The 14810-nt window shown below is 43.9% G+C and overlaps 1 pseudogene; it reads left to right on the top strand.

The window, feature by feature from the left end:
• Positions 1 to 2366: 2366 nt before the first annotated feature.
• Positions 2367 to 2485, top strand: LOC128650978 (uncharacterized; annotated as a pseudogene).
• The last annotated feature ends 12325 nt before the right edge of the window (positions 2486 to 14810 follow it).

Consider the following 14810-nt stretch of genomic DNA (forward strand, 5'->3'; position numbering starts at 1 on the left):
TTACTCTTATACTGGCTTAGGCACTTATTTAATCAAACTACGCAGTGCAGAGGAGCAGATTATCCATACAGCATGATAGAGTATTCATGGAAATCCATATTTGTAGTCACTTGGAACCTCACCTACATGGAAGCCCTTAGGCTAAGTTTAAGGTTAAGTTAAAACCACAGGATTCTTGCATATTGCCACATACATTTAATGTGACTGAAAACTTTGCTTTAAAATATTTGCAATTATCTTCTTAAAGGGACATGAAACCCATATTTTTTTCACGATTCAAATGCAGCATACAATTTTGATCAACTTTCCAGTTTTCTAATTTCCTTTCTGTCTATTGGTATCCTATCTTGTTGAAGAAGCAGCAATGAACTACTGGGAGCTAGCTTAACTCATTGGGTGAACCATTAGCATGAGGCATGTATGTGCAGCCACCAATTAGCAGCTCCTGAGCATACCTAGGTATCCTTTTCAACAAAGTATATCGAGAGAACAAAACAAATGAGATAATAGAAGTAAATTGTAAAGTTGTTTAAAATCACATGCTCTATCTGGCTCATAAAAGAAGATATTTGACTTTCATATCCCTTTAAGTTAAATATCAGTTTTCAAACGAGATATAAAGGGCTAAATTACAAGTGGAGTGCTAAATATCGCTTTCACAAAAGCGATATTTGCTCTGCAATGAGTAATGCCAGTGCACACTAATGTGCTAGGAAGCATTGTGCTCACAAGAGCTTGCTTCCATAGGTTCAAATGGGAGCCTCATTCTCATGCCGTGAGACACGGCATGAGAACCTAGCGCAGCGCTACTTACCAGCTTATATGACTATATACATATATACTTATGTGTTAATATGTGTGTATACAAATATTAACATATAAATATATATGTATATAAGCATATGTATATAAGCATATATATATGTACTAGGAACTCACAGTTCCCATAGACCGTAATGTAAAGGTACTTTTCAGCACACACCCGCCACTTTTAACCCCATATAACTGCTTTTTGGAGTTATTTTATAAAAAATAAAGATGCTACTAACTTTCAGCTAGATTACGAGTTTTGCGTTATGAGGTGTGCGGTGCTAACTTGCACTTTATTGTCACCGCTCACTTCCCTACAGCGCTGGTATTACAGGTTTTCATAAACCCGGCGTTATCAGGCAAAAAGTGAGCGTAGAGCAAAATTGAGCTCCATACCGCACTCCAATACCAGTGCTGCTGAAAGCTGGGTTATCTGGTTTTACTTGCTCGTGCACTATTTCCCCATAGACATCAATGGGGAGAGCCGGCTGAAAAATGTCTAACAATAAAGGAGCGTAAAGCTCAGTAACGCAGCCCCATTGATTCCTATGGGGAAACAAAATGTATGTTTACACCTAACACCCTAACATAAACCCCGAGTCTAAACACCCCTAATCTTACACTTATTAACCCCTAATCTGCCGCCCCCGACATTGCTGACACCTACATTATACTTATTAACCCCTAATCTGTTGCCCTCGACATCGCCGCCACTATAATAAACATAATAACCCCTAAACTGATGCCCCTGACATCGCCGACACCTACATTATATTTATTAACCCCTAATCTGCCGCTCCGGACATCGCCGCCACTATAATAAACATATTAACCACTAAACCGCCGCACTCCTGCATCACAAACACTAGTTAAATATTATTAACCCCTATTCTGCCACCCCTAACATAGCCGCCACCTACCTACATTTATTAACCCCTAATCTGCCACCCCCAACGTCCAATCCAATAGGGCTAGAGATCAAGATAACAGAATGGATACCAAATAAGCTTGATCATAATAGACTATTAAAACTTAGAAGAAGAGAAACCTTTTGGATATATACTTTAAAAAGCCTACATCCAGAGGTTCTAAATATTGATCTTGACATTCAGGTATTCTTGATTTAAAATTCCTTGATTTAAAATTATTTGTGTGAATGTTCTATAGTGTGAATAAGGATATATAAATGCTTGAAGTCATAATTTAAGGTATTATATACTTGTAAATACACTAACATATACCTTGACTTATAAATAGGTCATAATATTAAACATTAGATCAATTTTAATAATTATTATAATGTAAGTTTTATTATGGTTTTAAAATAGGATATTATCAGATACAATATATCTTCCTAGTTTGTATTTATATTTAATAATTATTATCACAATAGGAACAATCATAGGTCAAGATGAATAATGTAGGTTTTTAGCTTTTATAGTTTGTTTGTTTTTAACTTTATTAATATTAAAATCATAATAATGGATAGAGGATGAATCATAATTTTAAACACAAAATTTGTTCAAAGAGACTAACATTATAGAACAAATAAAATAGCCTACCGCCACACTTCCCTGAATGTACCCAATCCTGTCTGATCTTGGAAGCTAAGCATGGTCAGGCCTGGTCAATACTTGGATGGGAGACTATCTGGGAAAATTAGGTACGGTAGGCCATCTTAGTATTTGAATTTATGATTATATATATATTTTGACTCAAAATATAGTATAATATATATGTATGCTTTTAAATGTTAAATTAGCGATTTCATGGTTTGAATATTTATTTATTATTATGATCCCCTTTTTATAGTCTTTTAGGAATATGAAAATGTATTATTGTATATATTTATATGTTTGAAGTTGCAAAAATTGGCAATAACATACAATCAAATTATTGGGTATTTAAAGAGGTTACAACCCACCAATGATAGATCAACCTCTTGAGAAAGTCCCCACGTTAGGGAACGAAACGAAACGGCCATTGAGTAGATCTTTAATCACCCAAGGGTGAAAACAGCAGACACTGCACAGCTGCACAGCTGAAGACACCCTTCACACACAGGAATTCAGAGCTGTATGCAGGATCTCACTGTGGAGTAACACAGCACCAAGCTAAAAGGAAGCCTGTATAAAACGGTTTCTTCCTGCAGTTCAAGATCAGTTGGAAGCAGTAACCTGGTGAAAGTTTTAAGACAATTTTCTCTGATATGCATTTCTGTTTTTAACTTCTGGTACGCCTAATACCTTCTGTTTTTAAAATATCTTTTATCTGTTTAATAAACCTTTTCACTTGAGACCTGTTGCGCTTTGTCTTTTCTATATTTTTCAGCGCTTTTCTAACATTAAGGGACTTCTGATGATGCACCATTTTAAACAAAGCAGTATACACCATTTTTTTGTGGTGGGGACTGAGCGAATCATCAAGTATTTAACATCTATAAGCTACAGAGGGGTGAGAAAAATAAAAGACTGAGAATCCATGAATTTTCAGTGCATAAAATATTTCTGTATGCACTAGATATCCTACATGTTTTTGTGTTTCTAACATATGTTGTTGTATGATTTGCTTTTTTTAGTATGTGCTACTTTTAGACATTTAAGTATTCATATATCTGTTTAATTTAATGTTTGTAGCACTATTGTGTATTTATTGTTTGTAGCACTATTGTGTCTTTTGGTGATAACGAGCCACATTCAAACCTCACCTTAGACTCTGATTAAGTCTACACCTGCCCTATTTGAATCTACTACACATTAGAATTTTTTAATGTTATTTTTGAGCTAATTTCATTTTGTGAGCCCTTATATATTTATTTAAATTATTCTCTTCCCCAACAGTAGCACTGACACTTTGTTGTCTTTTTAATTTATTTAATTGTAGTGTAAGGTTAGGTGTTAGTGTAACTCAGGTTAGGTTTTATTTCACAGGTAAATTTGTATTTATTTTAGCTAGGTAGCTAGCAAATAGTTATAATATCTATTTACTAACTAGTCTGCCTAGTTAAAATAAATACAAACTTGCCTGTAAAATAAAAATAAACCCTAAGCTAGATACAATGTAACTATTAGTTATATTGTAGCTAGCTTAGGCTTTATTTTACAGTTAAGTATTTAGTTTTAAATAGGAATTATTTAAGTAATGATAGTAAGTTTTATTTAGATTTATTTTAATTATATTTAAGTTAGGGGGTGTTAGGGTTAAGGTTAGACTTAGGTTTAGGGGTTAATAACTTTAGTATAGTGGCGGCGACGTTGGGGGCGGCAGATTAGGGGTTAATAACTGTAATGTAGGTTGCAGCGATGTTAGGGACAGCAGATTAGGGGTTAATAATATTTAGCTAGTGTTTGCAATGCGGGAGTGCGGCGGTATAGGGGTTAATATGTTTATTATAGTGGCTGCGATGTCGGGAGTAGCAGATTAGGGGTTAATAAATTTATTTTAGTGTTTGGGTGTTAGTGTACTTTTTAACACTTTAGTTATGAGTTTTATGCTACAGCTTTGTAGCGTAAAACTCATAACTACTGACTTTAGATTGCGTTAAGAATCTTGCGGGATACGCTGTACCTTTTTGGCCTCCCAGAAAAAGCTTGTAATATCGGCGCTATGGAAGTCCTATTGAAAAAAGACTTTACGCGAATTGCGTAAGTTAATTTGCGTTACAGCCAAAAAAGTGTGTGGCATAACGCTGCTTTTTCACTCAACGCAAAACTCGTAATCTAGCCGTTTATTATTTAATAAAATATATTACACTTAATTTTGCGGTCTTTTCATGGACATTTATAAAATTAACCAGAGATCTGATCTCTGGTTAATTTTATAAGCGCTAATTGCTACCATGAACTTGCGGTAGGAATAACCAGCGACTTGTAATGGCTGGTTAGTTATCATTCACCCGCAAACACTATAAATTAGCGCTACACTTGTAATCTAGTCCAAAATTGGCTGTGCATTTCACATACATGATATGTTATGTTTTATATAATTTGTAAAATAAAAGTTAGCGATGGTGCTTTATAGGAGCTATTAAAACCTCAGATAAAGCTTAACAATGAAAAATATATTTAAAGGGACACTGAACCCAATTTTTTTCTTTCATAATTCAGATAGAGCATGAAATTTTAAGCAACTTTCTAATTTACTCGTATTATCAAATTTTCTTTATTCTCTTGGTATCTTTATTTGAAATGCAAGAATGTAAGTTTAGATGCTGGCCCATTTTTGGTGAACAACCTCGTTGTCCCTGCTGATTGGTGGATAAATTCATCCACCAATAAAAAAAATGCTGTCCAGAGTCTGAACTAAAAAAAACTTAGATGTCTTCTTTTTCAAATAAAGATAGCAAGAGAACAAAGAAAAATTGATAATAGGAGTAAATTAGAAATTTGCTTAAAACTGCATGATCTATCTGAATCATGAAAGAAAAAAATTGGGTTCAGTGTCCCTTTAATTACAATACAGGCATAAAGTCCTAACAGCAAGTCTATATAAAAATTGACCACAATTATGTGACTATAGTTCCACAGTAAGAGCAGAATAATCATGTTTGTCCAGTCTTTTTAATATGCTCCTTTGAAAAGAATGCAAAAATGTACTAGAATATATTAATACACTCTGTACAAAACATGATTTTTTTCACTCACGGTAAATAATTTTCCAGCCAGCTCTTCTTTCAGAATAATTCAGCATAAAACCTTTTAGACTTGTAGTGCTCTATGTTTGAAAGACATATTTTTTTATTTGCCTAAAGATATAAAAGGTTATATTACTGTAATTAAACATGGTCCATGGGGGCTTTATCTGGAACACTTGAAATGAATGTTAGATGTTCTATAACAACAAATAACTGGTTTGTTCACTTCCTGGATAGCTATTTTTCACTGACTTAAACCCTGAAATATGTTGTGGGATTAATTTAATCTAAGGCTTTGTCATTTTTTTAATGTTTTTCAACAGCAAATATATTGCTTCACCCTGCCCTTTCTGTCTGCTAATATTCCTGGTGACATAATTTTCTTGTGCCCTGCTCTAGCAACACAATATTGTAGTTTTAGTATTGATTTAGCTATAGTATAGAATAGATCATTTGAGTTCTCTCTAAAATATGTCTAGCAAGATACAAAACCTTGGCATCTATGTTTAAAGGGGAATTCTAGTGAAAAAACTATTTATTTTTTTGTTTTTAGTTTAAAACACATTTACTTTTCTTCTAATGGGAAGAGATTTCAAGTGGCGCACCATAAACAGATTAGGGTGTTATCTATTTTGCCACCTTGCACAAAGAATAATACACAATCTGGTATTGCAAGTTAAGAATTAAAGTGACAGTCATCTTGATAATCTTTATCATTTAAAAAGATAGATAATATTTTTTACCATTCCTCACCACACACGGTTATATTAATACACCTTTTACCTCTTTTTTTTTTTTTTGTTAAGCCCACCACAAAAGGACTGTTTAATCTTAACACACATATTGTGGGAGTGCTACCAAAGTGACCAAAGCAATTACAAAACAACAAAAAAGTATTGGTGCACATCCAACCACTTAAGTCCACATATTTATAGCATATTTATATATACTTCTGTCTGCTAAATATACTTACATAGTTCAAATAAGATTGGGATAAACATCTCGCAATAATATTGACTTATATTATAGCTGCAAAAAATTGTCTGTTAAATATGCTTTTAAATTTAAATAAAAACTTCTGTCTGCTAAATATACTTACATAGTTCAAATAAGATTGGGATAAACATCTCACAATAATATTGATTTATATTTATGCTGCAAAAAATTGCCTGTTTAAATTTAAATAGGGATCTTAGTCACACAATATGATCATAATAGGGAATCAACTCCCTATTCAAAAGATACAAGGGGTTTTGTATCTTTTGAATAGGGAGTTGCCCAAATCCCCCCCCCCCCCTTTTTGGTTAATGCACACCACCCAGCCCAGGTGTGTCCCAGACAGTATAACTGTGGTATACATATAAAGCTAGGGAGTTTTCACTCTGTTTAGACATGATTTGCTGCAGTGTGGAAACTGATTAGTGTTAGGACCAGTCTACTATGGGACACCTTGTAAGTGGTGATTGGCTTAGCAGAATATGATCATACGGTGTGACTAAAATCCCTATTTAAATTTAAACAGGCATTTTTTTGCAGCATAAATATAAGTCAATATTATTGTGAGATGTTTATCCCAATCTTATTTGAACTATGTAAGTATATTTAGCAGACAAAAGTATATATAAATATGCTATAAATATGTGGACTTAAGTGGTTGGATGTGCACCAATACTTTTTTGTTGTTTTGTAATTGTTTTGGTCACTTTGGTAGGACTCCCACAAAATGTGTGTTAAGAATAAACAGTCCTTTTGTGGTGGGCTTAACCAAAAAAAAACCCCTTGTTGCATCATTTGAATAGGGAGTTGACCAAATCCCCCCCCACCTTTTGGTTAATGCACACCACCCAGCCCAGGTGTGTCCCAGACAGTATAACTGTGGTATACATATAAAGCTAGGGAGTTTCACTCTGTGTAGACATGATTTGCTGCAGTGTGGAAACTGATTAGTGTTAGGACCAGTTTATCGTGGGACACCTTGTAAGTGGTGACTGGCTTAGCAGAATATGATCATATTGTGTGACTAAGATCCCTATTTAAATTTAAACATAAATATAAGTCAATATTATTGTGAGATGTTTATCCCAATCTTATTTGAACTATGTAAGTATATTTAGCAGACAAAAGTATATATAAATATTCTATAAATATGTGGACTTAAGTGGTTGGATGTGCACCAATACTTTTTTTGTTGTTTTGTACCTTGTATCTAAGCCTCACCAGACTGTCCCCTTATCTCCGTTCTTTTGACAGATATGTATTTTACCAATCAGTGCTGATGCATAAATAACTCCACGGGAGTGAGCACAATGTTATCTATATAGCACACGTGAACTAGCAGAGTCTAACTGTGATAAACTGTCAAAATGCACTGAGATAACAGGCGGAATTTAACGGCTTAGAAATCCATTTGAGCCTAACTAGATTTTTTGCTTTCAACAAAGAATACCAAACGAACAAAGTACATTTTTTGATGAAAGTGGAAAGTTGTTTAAAATTTCATGCCCTATCTTATTCACTAACGTTTAATTTAGACTGTACTGTCCCTTTAAGTATAGCGCTCAAGAGCAATCCAAAATCCCGCTGTATAATATAACATCTTTTAAGGCCTGAAGCAAACCATCCTATATAATAAATGGCCAAGTATGTTTGTCAGATGCAATCATGCGCAGTAGAGACTGCACGTGACAAACATACCTGGCCGTTTGTATCCTGACACTCAGCACTCAGCACAGAGCAAGGCTGAAGTGGAGTGTCAGGGAGCATGGGCAATGGGAGCATTGCGATGAGGCCGTGGCCGGGAGCGATGAGGGGGGGGCCGGGTGTGGCGAGGGGTATGGCCAGGCGGGTGTCGCCATGATGGGGCATGGCCAGGCGGGGTGCCGCGATGGGGGCGTGGCCAGAGAGGCAAAGGCTTTCAATTAAGACAGAGCCAGAGAGGGAGCAGGAGAGGGAGGGAGAAGGGCCAAGAGGGGAGGGAGAAGGGCCAAAGAGGGGGGGAAGGGCCAAAGAGGGGGGGAGAAGGGCCAAAGAGGGGGGGAGAAGGGCCAAAGAGGGGGGGGAGAAGGGCCAAAGATGGGGGAAGAAGGGCCTAAGAGGGGGGGAGAAGGGTCAAAGAGGGGGGGGAGAAGGGCCAAAGAGGGGGGGAGAAGGGCCAAAGAGGGGGGGGAGAAGGGCCAAAGAGGGGGGGGAGAAGGGCCAAAGAGGGGGGGGGGGAGAGAGCCAAAGAGGGGGGGGAGAGAGCCAAAGAGGGGGGGGAGAGGGCCAAAGAGGGGGGGGAGAGGGCCAAAGGGGGGGGGGGGAGAGAGCCAAAGAGGGGGGGAGAGAGCCAAAGAGGGGGGGAGAGAGCCAAAGAGGGGGGGGAGAGAGCCAAAGGGGGGGAGAGAGCCAAAGAGGGGGGGGACAGAGCGAAAGGGGGGGAGAGAGCCAAAGAGGGGGGGAGAGAGTGAAAGGGGGGAGAGAGCCAAAGAGGGGGGGGAGAGAGTGAAAGGGGGGGAGAGAGCCAAAGAGGGGAGGGAGAGCCAAAGAGGGGGGGGAGGGCCAAAGAGGGGGGGAGGGCCAAAGAGGGGGGGGAAGAGAGCCAAAGAGGGGGGGAGAGGGCCAAAGAGGGGGGGGGAGAGAGCCAAAGAGGGGGGGGGGAGAGAGCCAAAGAGGGGGGGGAGAGAGTCAAAGAGGGGGGGGGGAGAGAGTCAAAGGGGGGGGGGGGGGAGAGCCAAAGAGGAGGGGGAGAGAGCCAAAGAGGGGGGGGGAGAGAGCCAAAGAGGGGGGGAGAGAGCCAAAGAGGGGGGGGGAGAGAGCCAAAGAGGGGGGGAGAGAGCCAAAGAGGGGGGGGAGAGAGAGCCAAAGAGGGGGGGAGAGAGCCAAAGAGGGGGGGAGAGAGCCAAAGAGGGGGGGAGAGAGAGCCAAAGAGGGGGGGAGAGAGCCAAAGAGGGGGGGGGAGAGAGCCAAAGAGGGGGGAGAGAGCCAAAGAGGAGGGGAGAGAGTGAAAGGGGGGGAGAGAGCCAAAGAGGGGGGGGAAAGCCAAAGGGGGGGAGAGAGAGCCAAAGGGGGGGAGAGAGCCAAGGGGGGGGAGAGTCAAAGGGGGGGGAGAGAGCCAAAGGGGGGGAGAGAGCCAAAGGGGGGGAGATAGCCAAAGGGGGGGAGATAGAGGCCAAGGGGGGAGAAAGCCAAAGCAGGGGGGGAGAGAGCCATAGGGGGGGGAGAGCCAAAAAGGGGGGGGAGAGAGCCAAGGGGGGGAGAGAGGCCAAGGGGGGAGAGAGCCAAAGCGGGGGGGGGGGGGGAGAGCCAAAGCAGGGGGGGGGGGAAGAGAGCCAAAGCGGGGGGGGGGAGAGAGCCAAAGGGGTGGGGGGGAGAGAGCCAAAGGGGCGGGTTGAGAGAGCCAAAGGGGTGGGGGGAGAGAGCCAAAGGGGGGGAAGAGAGCCAAAGGGGCGGGGGGAGAGAGCCAAAGGGGGGGGAGAGAGCCAAAGGGGGGGAAGAGCCAAAAAGGGGTGAGAGAGCCAAAGGGGGGGGGAAGAGCCAAAAAGGGGGGAGAGAGCCAAAGGGGGGGGAGAGCCAAAGGGGGGGGAGAGCCAAAGGGGGGGGAGAGAGCCAAAGGGGGGAGAGAGCCAAAGGGTGTGGGAGAGAGCCAAAGAGGGGGGAGAGAGAGAGCCAAAGGGGGGGGGAGAGCTAAAGAGGGGGGGGAGAGAGCCAAAGAGGGGGGGGAGAGAGAGCCAAAGGGGGGGGGAGAGCCAAAGGGGGGGGGAGAGCCAAAGGGGGGGGGAGAGCCAAAGGGGGGGGAGAGAGCCAAAGGGGGGAGAGAGCCAAAGGGTGGGGGAGAGAGCCAAATAGGGGGGGGAGAGAGCCAAAGAGGGGGGGGAGAGAGAGCCAAAGAGGGGGGGAGAGAGAGCCAAAGAGGGGGGGGAGAACCAAAGGGGGGGAAGGAGAGCCAAAAAGGGGGGGGGAGAGCCAAAGAGGGGGGGAGAGAGAGAGCCAAAGAGGGGGGGGGGGAGAGAGAGAGCCAAAGAGTGGGGAGAGAGAGAGCCAAAGGGGGGGGGGAGAGAGCTAAAGAGGGGGGGGGGAGAGAGCCAAAGAGGGGGGGAGAGAAAGCCAAAGAGGGGGGGGAGAGAGCCAAAGAGGGAGGGAGAGAGAGCCAAAGAGGGGGGGGGAAAGCCAAAGGGGGGGGAGAGCCAAAGGGGGGGGAGAGAGCCAAAGGGGGGGAGAGAGCCAAAGGGGGGAAAGAGCCAAAGGGGGGGGAGAGAGCCAACGGGGGGGAGAGAGCCAAAGGGGGGGGAGAGAGCCAAAGAGGGGGGGGAGAGAGCCAAAGAGGGGGGGGAGAGAGAGCCAAAGAGGGGGGGAGAGAGCCAAAGAGGGGGGGAGAGAGCCAAAGAGGGGGGGAGAGAGAGCCAAAGAGGGGGGGAGAGCCAAAGGGGGGGGGAGAGCCAAAGGGGGGGGGAGAGCCAAAGGGGGGGGGGAGCCAAAGGGGGGGGGAGAGCCAAAGGGGGGGGAGAGCCAAAGGGGGGGGAGAGAGCCAAAGTGGGGAGAGAGAGCCAAAGTGGGGGGGGGGAGAGCCAAAGTGGGGGGGGAGAGCCAAAGAGGGGGGGGGGAGTGAGCCAAAGAGGGGGGGGGAGAGATAGCCAAAGAGGGGGGAGAGAGAACAAAAGAGGGGGGAGAGAGAACAAAAGAAAGGGGGGAGAGAGACAAAAAAGGGGAGAGAGTGAGCAAAAGAGGGGAGAGAGTGAGCAAAAGAGGGGAGAGTGTGAGCAAAAGAGGGGAGAGTGTGAGCAAAAGAGGGAAGAGTGCGAGCAAAAGAGGGGAGAGTGCGAGCAAAAGAGGGGCGAGTGCGAGCAAAAGAGGGGCGAGTGGGAGCAAAAGAGGGGCGAGTGGGAGCAAAAGAGGGGCGAGTGGGAGCAAAAGAGGGGCGAGTGGGAGCAAAAGAGGGGCGAGTGGGAGCAAAAGAGGGGGAGAGTGGGAGCAAAAGAGGGGAGAGTGGGAGCAAAAGAGGGGAGAGTGGGAGTAAAAGAGGGGAGAGTGGGAGCAAAAGAGGGGAGAGCGGGAGCAAAAGAGGGCAGAGAGGGAGCAAAAAGGGGGGGAGAGAGCCAAAGAGGGGGGGGGGAAAGAGAGCCAAAGAGGGGGGGAGAGAGAGCCAAAGAGGGGGGGGAGAGCCAAAGGAGGGGGGAGGGAGAGCCAAAAAGGGGGGGGAAGAGAGCCAAAGAGGGGGGAGAGAGAGAGCCAAAGAGGGGGGGAAAGAGAGCCAAAGAGGGGGGGAGAGAGAGCCAAAGAGGGGGGGGAGAGCCAAAGGAGGGGGGAGGGAGAGCCAAAAAGGGGGGGGGAAGAGAGCCAAAGAGGGGGGAGAGAGAGAGCCAAAGAGGGGGGGGAGAGCCAAAGAGTGGGGGGGAGAGCCAAAGAGTGGGGGGGAGAGCCAAAGAGTGGGGGGGGAGAGCCAAAGGTGGGGGAGAGAGCCAAAGGTGGGGGAGAGAGCCAAAGGGGGGGATAGAGCCAAAGGGGGGGGAGCCAAAGAGGGGGGAGAGGGAGAGCCAAAGGGGGGGAGAGAGCCAAAGTGGGGAGAGAGAGCCAAAGAGGGGGGGAGAGAGAGCCAAAGAGGGGGGGGAGAGAGAACAAAAGAGGGGGGAGAGAGAACAAAAGAAAGGGGGGAGAGAAACAAAAAAGGGGAGAGAGTGAGCAAAAGAGGGGAGAGAGTGAGCAAAAGAGGGGAGAGTGTGAGCAAAAGGGGGGAGAGTTTGAGCAAAAGAGGGGAGAGTGTGAGCACAAGAGGGGAGATTGCGAGCAAAAGAGGGGAGATTGCGAGCAAAAGAGGGGGGAGAGCGAGCAAAAGATGGGAGAGAGCAAGCAAAAGAGGGGAGAGAGCGAGCAAAAGAGGGCAGAGAGCGAGCAAAAGAGGGGAGAGTGCGAGCAAAAGAGGGGAGAGTGCGAGCAAAAGAGGGGAGAGTGTGAGCAAAAGAGGGGAGAGTGTGAGCAAAAGAGGGGAGAGTGTGAGCAAAAGAGGGGAGAGTGTGAGCAAAAGAGGGGAGAGTGTGAGCAAAAGAGGGGAGAGTGTGAGCAAAAGAGGGGAGAGTGTGAGCAAAAGAGGGGAGAGTGTGAGCAAAAGAGGGGAGAGTGTGAGCAAAAGAGGGGAGAGTGTGAGCAAAAGAGGGGAGAGTGTGAGCAAAAGAGGGGAGAGTGTGAGCAAAAGAGGGGAGAGTGTGAGCAAAAGAGGGGAGAGTGTGAGCAAAAGAGGGGAGAGTGCGAGCAAAAGAGGGGAGAGTGCGAGCAAAAGAGGGGAGAGTGCGAGCAAAAGAGGGGAGAGTGCGAGCAAAAGAGGGGAGAGTGCGAGCAAAAGAGGGGAGAGTGCGAGCAAAAGAGGGGAGAGTGCGAGCAAAAGAGGGGAGAGTGCGAGCAAAAGAGGGGAGAGCGGGAGCAAAAGAAGGCAGAGCGGGAGCAAAAGAAGGCAGAGCGGGAGCAAAAGAAGGCAGAGCGGGAGCAAAAGAGGGCAGAGCGGGAGCAAAAGAAGGCAGAGCGGGAGCAAAAGAGGGCAGAGCGGGAGCAAAAGAGGGCAGAGCGGGAGCAAAAGAGGGCAGAGCGGGAGCAAAAGAGGGGAGAGCGGGAGCAAAAGAGGGGAGAGAGCGAGCAAAAGAGAGGAGCGAGAGCGCAAAGGAGAGGGGGGAGAGAAAGCAAAAGAGAGGGGGAGAGAAAGCAAAAGAGAGGGGGGAAGAGAGAGCAAAAAAGAGGGGGGAGAGAGCAAGGGGTGGGACCGCTGTACTGCAAAAAATGGCCCATGTACACGGGCTTTAGTACTAGTTATTAATAATAGAATAGCCCATAACTACATGACAAACTAGATTACCACTGGCTTAGCACACCATTTGCTTATCACAAATATCAGCTTAGTGCTCAAGCAATATCCAACAATTTTACTACATGCCCCAAAATAAGTCTATTATCTAAAGGATTTAGCACATTTGCACTACCCAACATTCAGATGTTAGCGCACCCTATACTAGCTGGAGTGATAACAAATAACTTTGGATTTATAATATGAGCGCAAAAATAGAGCTATTGATTGTGCTTGAGTGATATTAATGCACAATAGCGCTAATATTTTGTGCACCACTTGTAATCTAGGCCTATGTTTTTAAGATCTGCAAGGCATTAAACAAATATAGCCAGATTACAAGTGGCGTGCTAATGATGGTCACAATATGCAGAATCACTGGACAGCAATAACACTAGCTATAACTGTAGCATGTTGCAAACAAATCTATAGGGAGAAGAAGCTAGCACAGTTACGATATCCAAAGTAGTTTTAACTTGTAATATGCATGCAAACTTGTCAGCAAAACACTGTACTGTATAAATAAGTACCGTGTTTCACTGTGTCCTTTTCTATAGCTTATATTTTACAGTACAGCATACTTGAATAAAACCTTTGTTTTAACTTTATATAGGTTCATAGCTTTGAGAGCAGAGCAGAGTTGCGGGCAATAAAAAGCATTGGTGTCAGTGGTACACACTTACCTTAAATATGCGTCTCTTCTGTCCTTCCCATGTGTGCAGCGCAAGCGCGCCTGGGATAATCATGCAATCCTTAAGTGAATGGTATAACACAAATTAAGGTGTGTGAAACACACACCAAAGTAGCGCAAATAACCTGAAATATGATAGTGATATAAATAATGTGAACACCTAAATGTACAGCTTAAAAGATATATATTGCACAAAGTTCGGTGATAGAGGTACAAAGATCCCCTTATACTTGATCCAATCTGGTGTAAAGTCAAATAATGCAAAAGACTCCAGCAGCTCCTCTTAAACAGGTGATTCCACAGACCTTGATTGTAAGCAAGTTTTCTAAAAAATAGATGCTGTAAATAAAGATTTATTTGTTCTTGTCTATATACAAAGTCCGGTGAGTGCCCTCCACAGCATTAAGCTATTCTACATTACCCCTTGAGGATTGCACCCAGGCTGTGGCTACACATATAAGGATGTAGTGCTAGGCCACCTGCTACAAATTATATATATATATATATATATATATATATATATATATATATATATATATATATATATATATATATATATATATATATATATATATAGAATAGAAAGCAAAAGAATGCACTCTCAGGACTTTTCCACAAAAAAAACAATTTAATGGAACGTTTTCGGGGTTCACAACCCCTTCATCAGCATGCAAAACAAACAAAATTCAACTCATTTATAGTGTTACATATCAATTACATCATATCAACCTTAGTGTCTCTCCAAAGGAAAAGTGCGCCAATTTTTCGAGTTTGGAACGCATATTGCGTTCCACAGTGCTATCCGGAACCGGAAGTTGTATTACCTCACTTCCGGTTTACGGATTCAACAAACCAAACATGAAATTAATAAT

Source organism: Bombina bombina, chromosome 2 (genome assembly GCF_027579735.1).
Source record: "Bombina bombina isolate aBomBom1 chromosome 2, aBomBom1.pri, whole genome shotgun sequence".
Taxonomy (NCBI): domain Eukaryota; kingdom Metazoa; phylum Chordata; class Amphibia; order Anura; family Bombinatoridae; genus Bombina; species Bombina bombina.